Raw genomic sequence first — 21979 nt, forward strand, 5'->3', positions numbered from 1 at the left:
GGTCCAGACGGACAACGCGATGGCTGTTGCGCATGTAAATCATCAGGACGGAACCTGCAGCAGAAGGATCTTGGCTTGGGCCGAAGAACATGTTCCCGCACTGTCGGCAGTACATATCCCTGGGGTAGACAATTGGATAGCCAATTATCTTAGCAGAGAAATGGTCGATCCAGGCGAGTGGGAACTACACCCCTAAGTCTTTCAAGAGATTTGCAAGCGATGGGGACAGCCCGATGTCGATCTAATGGCATCCAGATTCAACCGCAAGCTTCCGACCTTCGTGGCCAGGTCGAAGGACCCCAGAGCACGAGCCGTGGACACCCTGGTAACTCCGTGGACAGAGTTCCAGTTTTCTTATGTGTTCCCACACTTCCCACTTATTCCCAGAATACTCAAGAGAATCAGGAGGGAAGGACTTGCGGTAATTCTCATAGCTCCAGACTAACCTCGACGGACGTGGTACGCAGAACTCGTCGGCCTAGTGGAAGACACACCATGGTGGCTTCCTCTGCGGGAGAACCTTCTCTTACAGGGACCCTCTTCCACCACAGTTTATCCACGCTACATTTGACGGCATGGCCATTGAAGCCACGGTCTTGAGAGCTCGGGGATTTTCGGAACCAGTGATCCGGACCATGATCCACGCCAGAAAGCCGTCCTCCTCAAAGGTGTACTACCGAGTATGGAAGGGCTTCCTCCTATGGTGCGAACAACAGGGCATCCAACCTATGCGCTTTTTGTTGTCTCGCCTTCTGTCATTCCTTCAGGACGGACCTTTTTCAGAGGCCATTGGCAGCTAGGTCAGCGGTACACACCTTCCTGCAGGGAGTCGCACATGCCGCACCACCATACCGATCCCCGGTACCACCTTAGGACTTGAACATGGTACTCGACGCATTGCAGTCTCAGCCCTTCAAGCCGCTGAGGGAGGTTCCGGCACAAATGTTGATCTGGAAGGTGGCTCTAATAGTAAGTTACCTCCATTTGCCGAGTATCGGAGATTGCAGCACTATCGGCAGGGCTCCATTCACAGTGTTCCACCAGGATAAGGTAGTATTACGCCCTATCCCTTCGTTTCTTCCCAAGGTGGTGTCCGATTTCCACATCAACAAGGATATCGTGTTGCCGTCTTTCTGCCCTTCCGCGGTCCATCCCAGAGAAAGGACTCTACACAGGTTGGACATGGTACGAGCCCTATGGATTTACCTGGAGCGGACAGCGTCGTTCCGACAATCTGACTCTTTGTTTATCATTTCTGACAGCCCGAGATGTGGTCTGGTGGCCTCCAAGTTGGTCATATCTCGCTGGATATGTTTCGGCAGTGGTAGATGCTTACCGATCCAAGGACAAGACACCACCATTTCGGGTAACGGCGCACTCTGCGAGGGCAGTGGGAGCTTCATGGTCCTTACACAATGGGGCGGCTACTTGGACGTCCTTGCATACATTTTCGAAGTTCTATCGAGTTCATACGTTAGCCTTAGCGGACGCCGCTCTCGGTCGAAGAGTCTTAGAGACGACTATTTACTGACCACATGTGCTCATAATTCTCAACTCCCCAGGGGACTGCTCTATAACATCCCACGGTCGTGGCTGTGTCCCCCAATGACACGAGCGAGAAAAGAGGATTTTTGGTACTTACCGTAATATCTCTTTCTTGTCTCATTCATTGGGGGACACAGCACCCACCCAGATTACATTATAGGTTACATTGTTTGGAACCTTGTTTCTGGTAAGTTGCACATGGTGCCTGTTTTCTTCTTATTTTAGATCCTGCAGGGCTGCTCCTACTGCTGGCATACAAACTGATAAGCCTGATGTCGGCAGAAGGGGGTATAGCTAGCAGGAGGAGTCAACACTTTTTGTGCTTAGTGTCGCCTCTAATGGCAGTAGCTATACTCACGGTCTTGGCTGTGTCCCCCCAATGAACAAGACGAAAAAAAGATTTTATGGGAAGTACCAAAAATTCTCTTTTTATACTCCTTAACCCCTTAACCCGACGCTCCAGGATGTAAATGTCCTGGAGCGAGAAGGGGTTATGTATGAAGAGAGGTCGCAGAGCGACCTCTCTTCATACAACCCCAGCGTCAGCTGTTTATTGCAGCTGACACCCGTGGGCAACAGCTGCAATCGGCCACGAGGCCAATAGCGGCTATTAACCCTTTAAATGCCGCTGTCAATTCTGACAACGGCATTTAAATCTCCCGAAAGATGTCCCGTATGCCCCCCCGCGGTGCGATCGGGGGAGCCGTGCAGGTGTCATGGCAGCTGGGGGACTTCTGAAAAGCCCCAGGGCTGCGTTGGGAGACTGCCTATCAAGCCATCCCCGTGGGGTGGCTTGATAGACTGCCTTTCAAATCGCAGTATGACGTAATGCTATAGCATTACATCATACTGCAGGAGCAATCAAAGCATCGCATGTTGTTGTCCCTCAGGGGGCTTAAAAAAAGTGAAAGTGAGTTCAATAAAGTTTTAATAATTGTAAAAACAAAAGTAATAAAAGTTTAAATCACCCCCCTTTTGCTAAATCTCTAATTTAAAAAATCTAAATAATAAAAAAAATACATATTTGGTATCAAATTTGTTTGTTTTTTTTTTGTTTTTTTTTAAAGTGGGAGGAAAAAACGAAAATGGGTAAAAAAGGCTGCGTCATTAAGGGGTTAAAGACCGGGCTGTTTTGTACCTTTAGGACCAGACACTTTTATGGATTTTACCCATGTGGTGGTTTTAATGCCAGATTTTGTTTCCTTTTAGCTATCAAAATTGTTTTCGCTGTGTTTTTTTTTTCCCGTGACATATAGGGCTATTTTTTAAATATCTTTTTCACAGATTTTTTTTTTCTCCGTTTTTTAGTTTTATTGGGGGTAAAATTCTAAAAAAAATGATTTAAAAAAAAAAAACCTTTATAGTTATTTTTTTTATTTAGTATATTTATGCTAAAATAAAATATGGAAACAGGTTCCTCTATTTGTTTTGGACGTTTTGATATATAATATGTATAGTTTTGCTTTACAGGGCGCATACAGCAACGGTTTTGGTTGGCTTCGGCTTTGGGTTGTTATTTTTGTTATGTATATGTTGTTGTATTCTGTAATTTTGTATGTAATTATGCTTTTTACCATCTATGTCCCCTATGACGTCATATAAGACCTCTGGGGGACATTCACTTTTTTTCTTTTAATTTGACATTTTCCCACTGTAGCTGGGGTATCCATAGGAGCTCCAGTTACAGGGGAAAACAACCCCTGTAGTGACATTAGTCACTGGCAGAGCTGGCCCGTCGGCGGTCACATGGACACCTCCCGCGCCTTCCCCACGGGCTCCCATAGTGAATTACACTTTTACTTTCACTTTTGAGTGCACAGTTCTTATTCAGCATTGTGTACTCAGAGAAGAAATAGACAGAAAGGGTTAAAAACCCCTCCTGCTTTCTCCTCCGGGTTATCAGCTGTTTCTAATAGCTGACAGCCCGTCCTACTGGACCACAGCTAGCCTGAGTCCCCCGTAGTCATGTAGTCATCTGTCTCGTTCTGAGGACGGTGATTAGGCCCTAAATCTGGAGTGTGTTGTAGATGGGAGCTAACGCTGTCATGGGGGTGTAGGATGGTTCGGTATCATCATAGTCTTCTAGGTTCATGATGACGGAGTCTGTATTGACAGTGGACATTTTGGCGGACATCACAGTGGAACAGGTAGTCATCAGGGTTAGAATACACTGTACGCAACAATAAACAGAAGTTAGGATGGTGACAGATATAATTAACAACTTTATCAGAGTAAACTCAAACCATGACCCCACTAACTAATTGATCCACCCTTGATCTACTCCTTGCTTGATGCTAGTGGCTAGATCTTTTAGTTGATTAATTTTCTGATGGATGAATACGGAGTTATCAGTGAGGTTAAAACAACACATCCCTTCAAACTCTAAGGAGATAGTCTATGGGGGATCTGTTCTGCAGGGTAGCTTTCCTAAGGCTTTGTACGTCTAAGAAAAGTAGCACTCAAACCCTTTATTACGTTGCATGCTAAACCATTAATCACTCTTGCGTTATACTGGGCCAATGGGGGAGGGGGGGGGTACCCACAATACTGAAAGCCAGTGCAGAGTGTTCTGAAAAACTCAGTAGAGTGGGTGGTCCTTCACAACTGTCGTTCAGGCCGTGGATGCCCCTCCGATACCTAAGTGTGGGTTCATGGCAACCGGGTCTTTGGTACATAACCGGGACAGTGCGCACGGCCCTCCTGAAATATTGGCGTGGATATATGTGTAGGTGAAATTATCACAGGACCAGACCCATCTTGCTTTAACTTGATCTCTGGCTTTATATTCATCTGGTACCCTCGTAGGTACCTCTATGGCATCTCTGTACATGTGGAGGTCTAAGCTACCACCGGGGATCTCGATTTCTCCTTTTGCTCGGTGTGGGATTATCTGCATTGTCGGGTCATTAGGTTGGGAGAGGTTCGGGTTTTACTACTTCATGTAAACACTGCATAACTTGTGTAGAACCTGCCTTCTTGACCATACCCAGATTCATCCACAAAGAGTGCAAAATTAGAGCTATCTATGACCGGTCAACATGATTGAACCCCTGCCTCATTAGCAAGTGCATAATGATATCTATCAATCTGAAAAGAAAAAAACTATAAAGTGATTATTCCCACTTCCCTTTTTCAGAGGCGGCAAGGCAGCGGGGGGGGGGGGGGGGGTGTGCACTGTAACACTGGCATGTTAAGTGGCATAAGCAGAGTGCACTGCATGAAATAAAGCAAAATCTTAGCGAAAATCTATGACAGTGTTCTAAAAACTAAATACACAATGTTTTAAAACTTTTTTTTTTACTCTTCTCCTGTTAGGTATGTACCTAACAGAGGAAACAGGCTAATAAAAGGCACTAGTCCGTTTTCTCCATTGCCTTTTGTATCTTAGATTTTAGGGTACCGTTCATCTTTTCTACTTTCCCACTACTTTGTGTATGGTAGGGTGTGTAAAAGGCCTGGGATGTACCCAGAGCAGACATGACGTTGCATTATTTCACCTGTGAAGTGTGTACTTTCATTTAACTCATTCACTTCCGGTACCCTGTATCTGCAGATTACCTCATCCATGAGCTTCTTCGTGGTTACCTGCTCATTTAACTTAGTAACAGGGTAGGTATCCAACCTGAAAAGACACCAACATCAAGCACATATTCATACTTCCCAACAGGTGGGAGCTGAATATAGTCAATTTGCAATCTCTGAAATGGGTAGAGTGGTCTAGGCAAGTGTTATATGGCCCCTTTACTTCTGTCCTGACTCGCATATGGCAAAGACCATGCAAAACTGGACAAATGATGCAGCAGCTACAGAGAACCCAGGTGTCACCCGTTCTCGTTCAGCGCCGACATCATTGCTGCTTTTGATAGGTGCGTCTTTCTGTGTACCAGTTGGGCCATCATGGGGCACAGGGACTGTTGTAGGCAAGTTCTGCTGACTGTTCGCCATACGCTGTCCTGTTTTGTTGCTCCCATCTTTAGCCCGTTTTTGCTTTTCTTCCTTGCTGGCTTGTAACTGTAAAGTCCTTAGCATATCAATGTCCAATGTTTTTATCACTGACTTCTGCTGTTAGTATTTTCTTCTTCTTCTTGCTTCTCCACTTCGTCAGGTAGAAGTAGGGCCTTCATGAGACTCTGCACCGCTGCACCATTCTTAATTGGCTGTCCTACTGAGGTAAGAAACTGTCTGGCCTTCCATATTGGGCCATAATCATGAGCTATGCCAAATGCATACCGGGAATCAGTGTAAATGTTTGCCGTCTTACCTTCTGCCACTCTACTCGCCTCAGTGAGGGCCTTCAGTTCCGCTTCTTGCACTAAGACATGCGGAGGCCGAGCTTCTGTTTTTAGGCCATCTTGTTGTGAGACCTCTGTATATCCGGTTTGGAGTCATCAATCCTCACCCTGATACCATCTACAAAAGAAAACTCAAAATGTGCATTGTTAACAGTGGGTTCCAGTAACTGTGTTTTTGCATCAATGCTAGACAATCATGCAATCTTGTTGCAAAAAATTTCAAAATAGCTGATTTGCAATACCTAGATCATCTATGCCTCCCCCTCCCCCATTTGAACCGGGATACTCGATTAAAAGAAGAGTAGCCGGGTTCAATGTAGTCAATCTTGGAAAGAAATATTGGGGCGGCATGAAAAGAGCACAGTGTAGCTGGATCTGACAGACCAGAGATAAGTGCTTGGGTTGCATGATGATTGAAAGACAGTCATAGAGTGGTTGCATAAGAGAGGAAACAGAATAGATCCATGGGCGGCAGTATGAAACAAGGCCCAGAAAGGTGCGGAGTTTGGCAACGGATGTAGGTATGGGTATGGCCTGGACAGCAGCCTTTTGTTCCTCTGTTGATCCAAGAGAACAACCTTTCTTGCAGAACTGGAGTTTATCTTTGGAGGCCTTACAGCCATTTTCAGTGAAATTGTGGCCTATTGGCAGGCTTCGAAAATAATCAGCACACAAGCACCTGTTGGCACCAGCCATGTGCCCACAACTAGTATCAGCAGCCATGTGCCCATTACTAGTATTAGCAACTATGTACCAAAGCCCAGCACTAGTAGCAGCAGCCATGTGCCCACCACTAGTAGCAGCAGCCATGTGTCTTATAGTAGAAGCAGCATCAGCAAGCCGGGGTTGTCCAACTACTCCAGTGGGCGTCTTATTATGGAGCATATGGCCATTGTGAACTGGTTGGCTCTCGGTCAACTCGGGAGAAAGAATCTATCATTACTTTAAGCCAGGATTCAGTGGATTGTTGCTCCTCTACAGTTACTTGGTGCACTGATGGAGGCATTAGCCTTTCCCTTTCATCACCTCTGTCTGCACTGCCTCTTCTAGTGGGCCGCCATCTTTTGTTTTCCTAACAGCACCCCAGGTGCTAAGGATAAGGAAGGCACTCATCAACAAGATATTAGTGATAATAAGTTGTATGAGGACAACCAGCTTTTGGAATGAGCTATGGAGATGGTGGAGGAGGAAGCTGTTGTTAAGATACAATGCTATGGTAGTGAAAGTGATGATAAACGTGGTGGTTATAGTTATGGAGGTGTATATGGTGACTGGAAACTAGGAACCCATGAGACACAAAAAAAAAACTGACAGAAGCAGTGGAGATAATGAAGACTTTGATGATTATGTCGTTTTAGACAGGATGTGGGAACTGGGTGATGACCTTGTCAAAGGAGGAGGGTAGTGGCGGTACTAGCAGGGATAAGGAACTCAGTTAAGGTAGAGCCAGAACATCTATAAGACCTCCCCAGGGAAGGCCTGTTGGTATGATCCATTTAGGAGTGGTGACTGCAACACTGCTGCTGCAGTTGAAGGCTCCAGAAGAAATCCTACCAAAGGGGGGGCAAGCTGGGGCGCTGGTGGGAATACAAGTTCTTCCCAGTACTCTGCAGTACAGCAGTTCTTCTGTAGCTCCCTGGAAGAACAAAATATGGCACAAATCTACAAGCAGAAAGTAAGACGTGGCCAGGGCACAAATGTAGGAACTGCGGGTCTACCTGATCACATGGAGTGGCATCACAAGATCACACTGTCAATCGGTATGCCCCACAATGTGGACAAGACCTTGCTGCTGCTCCAGATCCCGGTCATCTGTCTAGTAGCCAGGCCTCATCCACAGGCTGTCCAGTCTTGTTGTCATCATCACTGTCATCTAGCGCTTCTCCTCCTCTGTCCCATCAGTTATCCATACTGGCATCTATTGCCAACAAACAACACTATGTGTCCAGTTATCTAGTTGTCGTCGGCTGAACTCACAGCTGCCCAAGCTGTTGCATCCTGTAGCTCCTGGGCTGAATATACGCTTCTCTGCTATGTTCTAGTATATATTTAAACGTTAGACATCTTATAATTGTTCCTTAGACACTGCTGACTGTTGTAATACATATATATTTCATGGATCTTGTATATTATATGTAATGACATCTCTGTATTTTAGCTTGTGATTGGACAATTGATGATACTATAAGATCTTTGAGACTAGCTGATATACCCGGCTTTGCCCAAGTTAATTTGGTACAGGTGTTCACCTGTTGTTCGCACTGAAAATTTTATGAAGTCATGGTTACTTCAGAGGAACCGAGGATAAAAATGTGTATACACATAGAGGAGAGTTAGATTCTCCTCAGACTGCATGTACTGATGTCCCTCTGCAGAATGTGCCGCCCTTCCCACTCTCCTCACTTTGTAGCCTTAAAGGTAACACCCTTTTTATTCAGATTTACCCTCAGACTGGAGGTTGCAGCCCCTTCTTAGCCTTAAAGGCATGCACCATCCTTACAGTACATGGCCACTTCCTTATGTTATTTACAGTCTTTCAGTATATGCGCACAGAGAGGTCAGTTAGATTCTCCTCAGCATAGACACATATTGGTGAGGTAAATTCTCCTTAGTATACAAATAATTTCCCTAGGCTTTATGGTTTCTGAGAAAAGAACTATCTCATGTATTGTGGATTTTCAGTTTTTCACACACAGAATATAATTTTGATGTTGCGACCCTTCTCCTTTTTAGGACATGAAGAATGGTCATGGCAAATATCGCAATTGTGCGGTACAGATGTGCGCTATTAGTTACATTACATAGGTGGTCACTTACTTTCTGCATAGAATTGAATAATTAAGTTGTGACCCCTTTTACTTTTCCTATTTATGACCTAAAGAATGGTCGTGTTAAATTTGGAAGTTTGTATGAAATCGGGAAGTTAGAGAATTAAGTTAGATATATAACATATAGGGGCCACTTCTTTTGCACTTAAAATTGAATAATAAAGTTGTGACCCCTTTACTTTTCCTATTTATGACCTAAAGAATGGTCGTGTTAAATTTGGAAGTTTGTATGAAATCGGGAAGTTAGAGAATTAAGTTAGATACATAACATATGGGGCCACTTACCTTTGCACTTAAAATTTAATAATAAAGTTGTGACCCCTTTACTTTTCCTATTTAGGACCTAAAGAATGCTCCTGCCAAATTTTACATTTGTATGACATCGGGAAGTTAGAGAATTGGTGGCAAGTGAGTTAGTCAGTGAGGACTTTTGGATATATATAATGACCTTACCATTGTGGCCAGTGATTGGATGTAGTGATCATGGGAAGGTCTGACATCCTAAAACATGGAGGAACTGTCCTGACAAGATATTCATCTCATGTTCCAATTCATACAAATAAAGAGAAGAGAAAATCTGTACTTTATTATCTTTCTAACTGTTTCTTTTACATACCTCCTGTAATTGTATATTGTTATGTTAGCTTTTTCTGGTTTTAATATTGGTTCATATTTCTTTTCAGGTGTATACACCTTTGGATCAAGGATGGAGAAGGACAGGAACAAGATGGCAAGGAGAATGATAAATCTAACCCTAGAGATACTCTTCAAGCTTACTGGAGAGGTGAGAGATTCTGATGTCGCATTACATCACTCTTATCAATGGTAATAACTGATGATGTCATTGGAGAGGTGAGAGATTCTGATGATGTCACATTACATCATTCTTATCTATAGTAAATCTCTGGAAATTATTGTAATGATATTTATTATTGTCTCCCCATGTACAGGATTACACAGTAGTGAAAAAGACCTCTAGTGATGGCTGTCGGACCCCTCTTTGTGATGGATCGGAGAGAACCATAAACCCGATCACTGGGCCCCCACCTCACCCACTGATACATGAGGACATCAATGTACAGAAGATTCTAGAACTCACCAACAAGATGATTGAGCTGCTGACTGGAGAGGTGACGCTGCAGGGAATGCTGAGATATTATACAGTGACAGCACTGGAGGCTTCTGGGTGATGACTGTATATTGTGTTCTCAGGTTCCTATAAGGTGTCAGGATGTCGCTGTCTATTTCTCCATGGAGGAGTGGGAGTATTTAGAAGGGCACAAGAATCTGTACAAGGACGCCATGATGGAGACCCGCCAGCCGCTCCCATCACCAGGTAATAGACAGGACTAAATACACGGGGACTTTATTATCTGTATGTAAAGAATGACTTCAGTGTCTGTCTGTTTCCTGCAGTTCCATCCAGTAAGAGAAGCCCACCAGAGAGATGTCCCCGTCCTCTTCTTCCACAGGACCACCAGGTAGATGGAGATGTCCCTCTGATCTGTAGAAGGCTGTAAAGCTCTTGTCTTCAGTCTTTATAACACTCTTTGTATAAGAAAAATAAAATAATCCCGCCCCTAGAAGTTGTTATTTTGCTGCAAAACTCAGCATGCAGTTACATCTCAGACATATATACAAATGATCAGAGTTGTGGCTAGATGATTAGTCTTGCCACTTGAGGGCCCTAACAATGATTCCACTGTTGCCTTATAAGAGGCTCTCAGAGGCTCCTTGTGTGTAGTGACTTCTTTATCCACTTTTGTAGAGCTTGTTGACCACTAGACACCTCTATGATGGAATCAAAGAGATTTCACCCTGTTAACAGAGTTGTGGTGCATTTTTGGAATGGCATAAGCTGGATGGTCGTATCAACAAATTTCCCGCCACCTGGTCCATTCTGAAAAAAATATTAGAGCGTGCCGGTACCAAGGAATGTGTAAGGATGCAAACAGGTGACCGCTCTCAGGATGCCCTCAACAGACCAGAAATAAGAGAGAATCTTCTGATCATTCACCAAACACAAGTAGCTTCTACTGTTTTGTTGACTGCAATCTAGAGACAGTTGACCCGTGTCTATCAGAACCTTTTCCAGGCACTCAGCTGAAGAACATTTGGTATCAAGGCACCCATTGGGTACATCTCCTTTGACCTCCACCTCGGTCTGCCCGGTCACCTGATTAATTGCCAATTGAAGATGTATAGGACCATCTGGATTTCCAACTTCGACAGCCTATGAGTTTGTATGATCTACAGATTCAGAGCAAATGCGCTGTGATATGCTGGTTGATACAACACAGAACCTGTATGCCTCCATGCCCACCCGTATCACATCTTGTGTCAAAGCTAGAGGCAGCCAAACGGGGTACTAGAGCCTCCATTCCTTCCTGTATCACATTTTGTATTCAAGCTAGAGGCACTACAACCGGGTACTAGAAGCCTCCCTTTAAGGGTGAAGTTTTCTGCAATAAATTTTCCTTTTGCTCTGATATTGTAATCACTTAATGATATCAACATTACAATCACACAGAGAAAGTCTCATTCTATCCCGACAACTTTTTTTAGGGCAGGAATGGTTTTTAACAATGATTGTATGTTTTTTTTTTTTTTGAGGATGGTAGACAGATTTCTGAGGGTGGTCATTGAGCCGCCATCCAATATATATATCTGGCTTCTAGACCTGCAGATATGTTGCTCAGATAACTACTCCTGTCAGGTCATTTTAGGTCCTCCTGATGATTAATTATCTTTTCTTATCATATAAAACCTTCCACACGACTTCTCCAACCGTCTGCTGACTTTTACTATATTTGTTTCACAGCTTTTATATCGGGATGAAGATCTGACCAATATTAATACTACAAAGAAAAATGTGAGGGGCGATCAGCGGTGTAAAGAGGAAATTCCTACAGGTAACCGCCCAGGTGAGTAGTAACCACTAAATACAGCAGAGAGGAGTCACAGATTCTCCTCAGTCAGCGGCTGCAGATATGTTATTCTGTGGTCTGTGGGATTATTGGGGATGACAGATCCTGCAGTCCGGGCCCTGTCCTCCCAGCTGGTTCATCCTGTAAGCCTGTAAGTGAAAGTAGATATATTAGACTGCAGGCCTACAGTCATCAGGTCAGTATGACTACTGGTCTGTGGTAACTTGACCATTTTGGCTGACCATCATGTTAAAAATTATATACAAACTAGATGAAATACCCGGCTTCACCCGAGTTAATTTCATACAGGTATTTACATGTAGTGTGCACAAAAGTTTTTATCAAGATGTGATTACTTCAAAGGAACTGAGAAATAAAATAGGTATTCACATAGAGGTGCGTTAAATTCTTCTCAGGCTGCATGTACTGATGTCCCTCTGCAGAATGTGCCACCCCTCCCATTCTCCTCACTTAGGACCTAAAGAATGCTCGGGTAAAATTGACGCTTGTACGACAGCAGGAACTTACATTACATAAGGGTGCACTTACTTTTGCAATTGTAACTGAGTTGTGACCCTTTTACTTTAGTTGTTTGTATGACACCAGGAAGTTAGAGAATTAAATGAGTTATATTACATAGGGCTGTCAATACTTTTGCACTTAGCAGTGAATAACCAATTTATGAACCCTTTACTTTTCCTATTTAGGACCTAAACTTTTGTACCAAGTTTTATGTTTCTACGACACCGGGAAGTTAGAGAATTAGTGGCCAGTCAGTGAGGGCTTTCACATATATATAATCGTTCATGATGGCTGATATAAGACTGCCTGCCAAAAGTCATCTGTCTGGTTGGATTTTGCAGGTAGCAGAATGGCTCAGTGTAGCACCCTTTGCAAACCATTTTGTTACTGCACTCCCACAGTATATTATATAAATATATTAGTAATATGTCCTCACCAAAAAGCCAGCATGGCCAACATGGTCATTCTGCGGTTCAAAGGAGTTGTGGTCATCCCAAAGCTTTATGACATCTTCATGAAACCACCCTTGAGGAATCTGTAGAGTCTATGGATCACCATGGAGACACTCATTTTGATTGTCAGCAAATGAAAGTCCTGCCTCGTTCCTTCCTAGTGCAATCTGTTTTGGTGAGGCTGTTCCACATGTCATCAGTTTATGTCCTTCTCCTAGTGGACAAGAGACATGCTCTTCAGTCCAGAGTTCATTCCTTAAGGCTGGATCCTTGTCATCTGCTTTGCTTTTGTATGAGGATCCTGGCCAATATAGTGGGCACAATGGAAGTGGTTCCCTTTGCTTTTCCATGCCAGGTCCTATCAGAGGGTCATTCAATACAGTTAGGACTGCTCTCTCTTGTCTTTTGACTTCCACAATCACCTCCCTGCTCAGGTGTGGTGATCTCTGTTGTGGTGACTCTACTCCCCTCTGGATTCTCCAGGGATGCTCCTTCCTCCCAGCCTGCTGACTCATCCTAACAACAGATACTAATCGTTTGAGCACGGGGTAGTGTTTCTTCATCTTATGGTTAGGGGTCACTGGACACCTCCATAAGTCGTCTGTCTATCAACATTCTGGAACAATCTTTCTGTCTGCTGTTGACAAGTATCCATTATGGAGCATCCATTTCACATCCAGACAGAAGATGACATGGCTGTGACATGCATAAATCATCCGTGAGACCATAAAAGTGGCAGCGTGGGTCCTCTATTTTTTTCTAATGGAATTTTTGTGTAGCCAAAAGATAGTTCCCAATATAAACACAGACAACTGGCATCTCAGGTGCCGAATTCAACAATGTGGTACATTGCATAGATACCGGGACAGAGTAATCATCACCCATGTATATACGTGCATTCCTTTTGGACACATAATGCTTGGCTAAAACGTTATATTTTATCTTTATCAGCTATTGCTAACCAACAGAATCACAGAAAAAAACTCCAAATGAACTAGATATAACAGAAAAAATAAATAAAAAGGGTGGAGCGATAAAATGAACAAGAACCCCTATACCACCCTCTCCCCCCAACCACCTGGCACAACTCTTAGGGCGCCCACCCACTGGCGATTTTTTTTCCCTGCGAAATTCGCAGCATTTTTTTTCTCTGCAGGGGTCTATGGGACTTGTAATGTTAAAATCGCGATCGCGCAAAATCGCAATTTACCACGAAATTGCTATTTTGCGCGATCGCGATTTTAACATTACAAGTCCCATAGACCCCTGCAGAGGAAAAAATGCTGCGAATTTCGCAGGGAAAAAAAACGCCAGTGGGTGGGCGCCCTTAAAGGGAAAGAAAGATAAAACTGAATTTTAACTTGAAAGACAAGTTAAGCAGGTGTCCTTCAATTTATTTCCCTCTTAACACCTAGACAGGAGCTCCCACTGCTGTCGTGGGGCCGTTCACCCAACCACCCCAGATCTTATCAAATTTCTCCGGGCATCCCCATGCCATATAAGTCAGTTTGTACATTGGGATTTCAGAATTGACCACACGGACCCATGCATTTCTGGTTGGCGTCCCCGGGTGTTTCCAGTTTAGTAAAATTACTTTCTTGGCGTAAAAAGCAGCAACTTATACAATGTGTGAGTTGCTGCAGCCACTGGTAGGTCTCCAACAAGCCCAACGAGGCACACTCCAGGGTGAATGATCCTTGGGGCCCCCAAATGTGTTTCCATGAATACGAGAACGTCCCTCCAGTAGTCTTGTAAGACTGCACACCCAAAACACGTGCATGATAGTCCCATCCGCAATTGGACATCGTGGGCATATCGCCGAAGAGAGCAGACCGATAGTGCACAGCTTGGAGGGAGTATAGTATATGCAGTGCAAAAATTTGACCTGGATGAGTCTGTCTCTAGCGCTAACCAAAGGGGGACCAGAAACCCTAAGTATGTCCTCATCCTCCCCCGACATCACATCAGGGATATCAGCCACCTATGTTGCGGTAAATGGGCATAGATGCTCGACAGTGGTTTAACAAGGTTGCACATCTGGGCCAAGCCCTCCAGCCGCGTCAGAGACTGTGAAATGGATAGACCCCCAAATTGGACCCTGACTACATTCCACAGCTGATAATACCTAAAGTAGGAATTCTCAGGCAGGCCATGGGTTATCTGCAGCTGAAGGAATAATATATATAATAATAATCTTTATTTGTATAGCGCCAACTTATTCCGCAGCGCTTGGAAGGTGCAGAACGCACCCTCACTGACTATAATAGAGAGGACATTGACGCCCCGAAGTCTCCAAAAAGCAGACTCCGGAAAACGTTGAAAGTGCAGCAAATTGGGATTATTCCAAAGGGTGGTATGTGGGGACTACGTGACCCCCTCCTCAGTGGACAGCTGCAAGGCATGATGCCAGATCTCAAGTGTCATGCATGGGAGCGGGCAAAGATACAACAGAAGACGAGGGACCACTCAGCAGCAGCCCCCGCAGGCTCTGGGCGGGGCCCAACACTCTACACTCCAGGTGCACCACTGGATTATAGTCTGATGAAGACAGCCACCATCCCGCGTATACCAAGTGGCCAGCCAAATAATAATAGTAGAAATGTGGTAAGGCTAATCCTCCCACGCTCAACTGAAGACACAGAGTCTCTAATCTAATCCTGGGTGGGGCGCCCCTCCACAAAATACGTAGCACAATCTCACGAAGCATAGTAAAAACTTTTTTGGAACTAACGTAGGGGAGTTATGCAATATGTACAGAAATTTCGGCAGCAGTTTCATTTTTAGCAAATTTATTCTGCCCACCAGAGTAAGCGAGAGATAGGCCCGGTACACCGCCATTTCCTCAGCCCAGCCCAGGAGAGGAACCAGGTTAGAGTCGTAAAAAGTAGAGATCTCTGCTGACACCTTTATGCCAAAATAAGTTGTCTGAATTGTCTAACTTAGCAGGGTGGGGAGCAAAAGCTCAATGGCCGCAGGATCCACTTGTCCCAATTCACATTGATGCCAGAGTGAGGGAAAGACTCCACGTCCTGGAGAAAGAGGAGAGCGCCATCCGCATAAAGTTCAATGCGCTCTTCATAATTGCTCAGTTTAAACCCCTTTACTGTCGGGGATGTTCGGACCTGGATCGCAAGAGGCTCTATGGCAAGGGACAAACAAAGCGGGGAACAGAGGGCAGCCCTGCCTTGTACTTCTACCCAGGAAAAACAGGGCAGAAATGTGAATATTGGTTTTGATATTGGCCACCGGGGAATCGTATAAGATTCCTACCCACTTAATAAAGGTTGTCTTGAAGCCAAACCGCTGCATCACTGCCCACAGGTACTTCCACTCTACTGAGTCGAAAGCCTTTGCCTGGTGTATAAACGCCAAGGTGCGCTTCCCACAGTTAGTGTGCTCATATGACAGATGGTCGAAAAGTCGCCTCAGGTTCATGTGTGTGCTTTTGCCAGGCATGAAGCCAGACTGGTCAGTGTGTATAATCTCCCCAAGAACTGAGTTTATACTTGTCGAAAATATTTTAGCAAGAATTGTAGCGTTGTTATTAAGGAGTGAAATAGGGCGATAAGAGCCGCAGTCCGTATGGTCCTTTCCAGTTTTAGGGATCATGACTATTAGGGCCTTGCACATGGTATCTGGCAGAGCCCCCTCCCGCATGATAGAGTTGTACAATGTTAGGATTCGTGGGCCCAGGAGTTCCACATTCTTTTTATACCACTCCCCAGGAAGCCCATCCACGCCTGGTGATTTCCTGTTGGGGAGCGACTTAATTGCTCAGGTTGCCAATCTTCTATGCTCAGTGCAGCCTATCTGGATGGAGCCCTATCTCAACCCGTAGGACAGCAGCATTCTTAAAGGGCCAGAGCAGGCTCTGCTAAACCATCCCTGGAACAAACACCTGTCGGCCCTAGCTGCATTATGCATCCCTCCTACATAGGATGCCTAAGTAATTTGGTTCCTCCACATGTGGAAGCCTGTTGCAAATTATTAGTGTGATTTTATGATTTCCTGACTCTTCCATTCCTTATCTTGGATATGTTTATTGGACCACGCTAACCGCTGACTGCCCTAACCAAGACTGTTCAGCATATTAAACCTCTTCTGCAAGTCTTGACGTCTTGTCTGATCTCCATAGTGAAGTTCAGTACATATTGCCTGCCCTGATGTCCGCTTATCTACTGGTTATATCTGTATTAAAGGGGTTGTCCCGCGCCGAAACGGGTTTTTTTTTTTTTCAATAGCCCCCCCGTTCGGCGCGAGACAAACCCGATGCAGGCATAAAAAAAACAAACCGTCCAGTACTTACCCGAATCCCCGCGCTCCGGCGACTTCTGACTTACCTTGTGAAGATGGCCGCCGGGATCTTCACCATCGGTGGACCGCAGGTCTTCTGTGCGGTCCATTGCCGATTCCAGCCTCCTGATTGGCTGGAATCGGCACACGTGACGGGGCGGAGCTACGAGGAGCTGCTCTCCGGCACGAGCGGCCCCATTCAGAAGGGAGAAGACCGGACTGCGCAAGCGCGTCTAATCGGGCGATTAGACGCTGAAGATTAGACGGCACCATGGAGACGGGGACGCCAGCAACGGAACAGGTAAGTGAATAACTTCTGCATGGCTCATAATTAATGCACAATGTACATTACAAAGTGCATTAATATGGCCATACAGAAGTGTATACCCCCACTTTGTTTCACGGGACAACCCCTTTAACACCCCAAGATCTTCTATAGCATCAGATGCCACACAACTAAGATTACTTCTGTAGGTAATGGCTTGGGGACCTCACAGTGAAGACCCAGTTGAAGGGATAAAATGTGAAAACTGGGGTTCTCCCAGGTGCTGCCTCTAGAACTAGCCCAAAGCCAAACTATTGTTTGTCAAAACAGGTCCTCATTTGCTACCTGACACGGTCATTCAGACAAGGTTTTCTAAAGGCAAGGAAACAGTCTTTATCCTTGATTTACCACCCTTATCTTCAGGGGTGTGAGGAGAGAGACCGTGTTCCCCCATAGGGTTTTCTCTTTTTCTGATCTTGTCTTTCTTCCAGTCTGGCTTGAATGCGAACTTAGACCTCATTTCTATGAAATAAGCTTTCCGCCTTATCCATTTTTTTTTATAATAGCCTTTAGTCTCTGAGTCCTATGTCAAAACATTTCTCCAAGACGATGCACATATGGTTTCTCTGTAAACACTTCTTACAATCTTTTGGGACCTCATTTTTGTTTTACTGTAAAATCCTTTCTTGTAGTCTTTATTGAGGGACCACGCATCCTACCATTTTTCTTCTCATGCTATTATGCCCTTCCCATTTGTTGCATATTCTTGGGTTTATTCTATACTTTTGTCTTCTGACATTGGTTTCTTTGAAGCATGCGCTTCTACTGCTGGCATACAGAATATTTAACTAAGTGCCTGTAGTCTGGGTATGACCTGTATAGGAACAGCCAACATTTTCCTATTCTTAGTGTCATGCCTACATCCATGGTCCTGTGTCCCCAATGAATGCTACAAGAAAGGGATTTTACCGTAAGGCAAAAATCATCCTTTTATGTACTTTGAGCTTGGTGATCTACTAGGGACAGAAATCCGAGACTTATGGAGGATGGTGCTGTAAAGTCTTTTGAATGCTCTTTTTTAGGTACCCAGAGGGCCTATATGATTGATGATGGACACAATTAGTTACTTAGGACAGATTATCACCTAAAATTTTTAGAGCTGTTGTTTATGCAGATGTTTTTGAGCAATTCCAGAAACACAGATTGTAATAAGTTATTCAAAGTTTTCCTTTTCATCCTATTTTGTATTAACTTCAAATAAATAAAATTACTTCTCACTTTTATCCTGAATTATAAAGGGCATGTAGTTATCAGGGAGTGTGTGAGATGGACACACCCTAATAGCATTGACTCAAACTAATTATTATGATTCTCCACTGAGCATTTAGTAGAATAGTGGTGACAGGTTCACTGATTCATGGACCTATAAAGATAGAAGCTTAACCACAGAAGGGGAAAACTGCAGAAGAACAATTTATGGCCAAACATCATGATTTACTGCTCCTCACTGTGAGGTCTACTGTTAAATTAGGATGTTTTTCCACCACTGTCTTAGTTAATAAATATTATCTGACCTGTAGTTTGCAATGAAATGTTTATATAGAAAATGTTAAAAATATCTATACAATTTTAAGGTTATTTCAATTAAAAAATGGTAAAATGAACTTAATTCTTGGCAGATGACTGCATCGAGAGGTCAGAGGGACATCTGATATTTGTAGATTGTAAAGCAGAGGATTGTGGTATCACACAAGATACATATGAAGAACCTGCAATGATCCCAGATATCCCCTTAGCCCTTCACAGCAAACATCCATCATCTGGTCCATCACAGACTGATATTCAGAAGAAAAGTCCTAAACGAGGAGAACATCAAAGAGCTCACATGGGGAGGAAGACATTTCTATGTTCAGAATGTGGAAAATGTTATGGAGAAAAACCCTCACTTCTCAGACATCAGAAAATTCACACAGGAGAAAAGCCATTTTCATGTTCAGAATGTGGAAAATGTTTTCGAGACAAACCAGAATATGTCAAACATCAGAGAAGTCACACACGAGAGAAGCTATTTTCATGTTCAGAATGTGAGAAATGTTTTAAAATTAGATCGAAACTTGTCAGACACCAGAGAAGTCACACAGGAGAGAAACCATTTTCATGTTCAGAATGTGGGAAGTGTTATGGAGATAAACTTGCACTTCTCACACATCTTAAAATTCACACAGGAGAGAAGCCATTTTCATGTTCAGAATGTGGGAAATGTTTTAAAAGTAAACTAGAACTTGCCAAACATCATAAAATTCACACAGGAGAGAGGCCATTTTCATGTTCAGAATGTGGGAAATGTTTTAAAGATAAACAAGCACTTGTCATACATCAGAGAAGTCACACAGGAGAGAAACCATTTTCATGTTCAGAATGTGGGAAATGTTATGGAGATAAACCCACAGTTCTCAGACATCAGAAAATTCACACAGGAGAGAAGCCATTTTCATGTTCAGAATGTGGAAAATGTTTTAAATTGAGGCCAGAACTTGTCAGACATCAGAAAATTCACACAGGAGAGAAGCCATTTTCCTGTTCAGAATGTGGGAAATGTTTTAGACTGAAATCACAACTTGTCCTACATCAGAGAACTCACACAGGGGAGACGCCATTTTCCTGTTCAGAATGTGGGAAATGTTTTGAATATAAATCAAAACTTGTCATACATCAAAGAATTCACTCAGGGGAGAAGCCATTTCCATGTTCAGAATGTGGAAAATGTTTTAGAGAGAAACCAGAACTTGTCAGACATCAGAAAATTCACACAGGAGAGAAGTCTTTTTCCTGTTCAGAATGTGGGAAATGTTTTAGACTGAAATCACAACTTGTCCTACATCAGAGAACTCACACAGGGGAGAAGCCATTTTCCTGTTCAGAATGTGGGAAATGTTTTAGAGATAAAAGAAAACTTGTCAGACATCAGAGAATTCACACAGGAGAGAAGCCATTTCCATGTTTAGAATGTGAAAAATGTTTTAGAGAGAAACCAGAACTTGTCAGACATCAGAAAATTCACACAGGAGAGAAGCCATTTTCATGTACAGAATGTGAGAAATGTTTTGAATATAAATCAAAACTTGTCATACATCAAAGAATTCACACAGGAGAGAAGCCATTTTCATGTTCAGAATGTGGGAAATGGTTTAAACTGAAACAACAACTTGTCATACATCAGAAAGTTCACACAGGAGAGAAGCCATTTTCATGTTCAGAATGTGGGAAATGTTTTAGACTGAAACGACAACTTGTCATACATCAGAAAGTTCACACAGGAGAGAAGCCATTTTCATGTTCAGAATGTGGGAAATGTTTTAGACTGAAACGACAACTTGTCAGACATCAGAAAGTTCACACGGGAGAGAAGCCATTTTCATGTACAGAATGTGCGAAATGTTTTGAATATAAATCAAAACTTGTCATACATCAAAGAATTCACACAGGAGAGAAGCCATTTTCATGTTCAGAATGTGGGAAATGTTTTAAGCTGAAATCACAACTTGTCAGACATCAAAGAACTCACACAGGGAAGTAGCCATTTTATTTTGAACTCATTTCAATGTAGAAGGCAATGAAAAAATGTTAGATTAGACTTACCGGTAATCCTTTTTACCGTAAGTCTCAGCACCAGCTGAGATGATCTGTCCTTGATATGCAGCATACAAAGAGGTTTAATGCTCCCCACCTTTCTCAGTAATTTAAATGAACCACTAGGCGGTAGAGCCTAATTTGAAACAAAATAACTGTCTTTAATTAGCAATGAAAAGGTGAAAAAAAAAAATATGGGAGGGAACATATGGGTGCTGTCGTGGAGACTTTCTAAAAAAAGTCTAATCTAACTTTCCCTATCCTCTCCATGACAGCACCAGCTGAGACATACCATTGAAACAAAATTAGGGCGGGACTACCGCAGACAGGACTTTGCGTTTAAAGGCTAAGTCCTCATTTGCCTGAACATTCAACTTATAATGTGTAATAAAGGTATGTCGCCCTTTCCCCACCGCAGCCCTGCATATTCAGTCTATGGATGCAGAGGCCTGCTCTGCGCAAGTAACAGACATTGCCTTAGTGGAGTGGGCCTTGAGTACTCTGCCGCTGGTTTATTAAGAGCTTTGTAAGCCTCCGTTATGGCTGAACGGATCCACCTTGATATAGAGCTCTTTGACACTTTTTTACCTTTGTTAGCACCCAGGAACTTAAAGGGGTTGTCCCGCGAAAGCAAGTGGGGTTAAGCACTTCTGTATGGCCATATTAATGCACTTTGTAATATACATCGTGCAATAAATATGAGCCATACAGAAGTTATTCACTTACCTGCTCCGTTGCTGGCATCCCCGTCGCCATGGTGCCGTCTAGTTTCAGCGTCTAATCGGCGGATTAGACGCGCTTGCGCAGATGGGTCTTTTCCCTTCGGCTTTCTCCGGCAGCAGCGGCGTTCTGGCTCCGCCCCCTTGTACGGGTAATCGCGTAGCTCCGCCCCGTCACATGTGCCGATTCCAGCCTCCTGATTGGCTGGAATCGGCACATGTGATGGGGGGGGGGAGCCAGAACGCCGCTGCTGCCGGAGAGAGCCGAAGGGAAAAGACCCATCTGCGCAAGCGCGTCTAATCCCGCGGGAATGCAGAACACATTTGCCACGTTCGGCAGATGTTTTCTGCATCCCCGCAAGGAACAAGAATTCCCTGCTGCACCTGCCACATCTGTGACAGATGCAGTAGAGGTATTCTTAACCCCTGGGGGAATAAAGGATTCCCTACCACAGCTGTCACACATGACAGCTGCGGTGGTGGATCCTGCTGCCGGCACCCCTGAA

General features: G+C 43.9%; 1 pseudogene; it reads left to right on the forward strand.

Annotated features, from left to right (window-relative positions):
- LOC136628741 (zinc finger protein 850-like) overlaps window positions 1-21627 on the forward strand; it is a 79587-nt pseudogene extending 57960 nt beyond the window's left edge.
- Window positions 21628-21979: the final 352 nt, after the last annotated feature.

The sequence above is a fragment of the Eleutherodactylus coqui genome, chromosome 5 (genome assembly GCF_035609145.1).
Source record: "Eleutherodactylus coqui strain aEleCoq1 chromosome 5, aEleCoq1.hap1, whole genome shotgun sequence".
Lineage (NCBI taxonomy): Eukaryota > Metazoa > Chordata > Amphibia > Anura > Eleutherodactylidae > Eleutherodactylus > Eleutherodactylus coqui.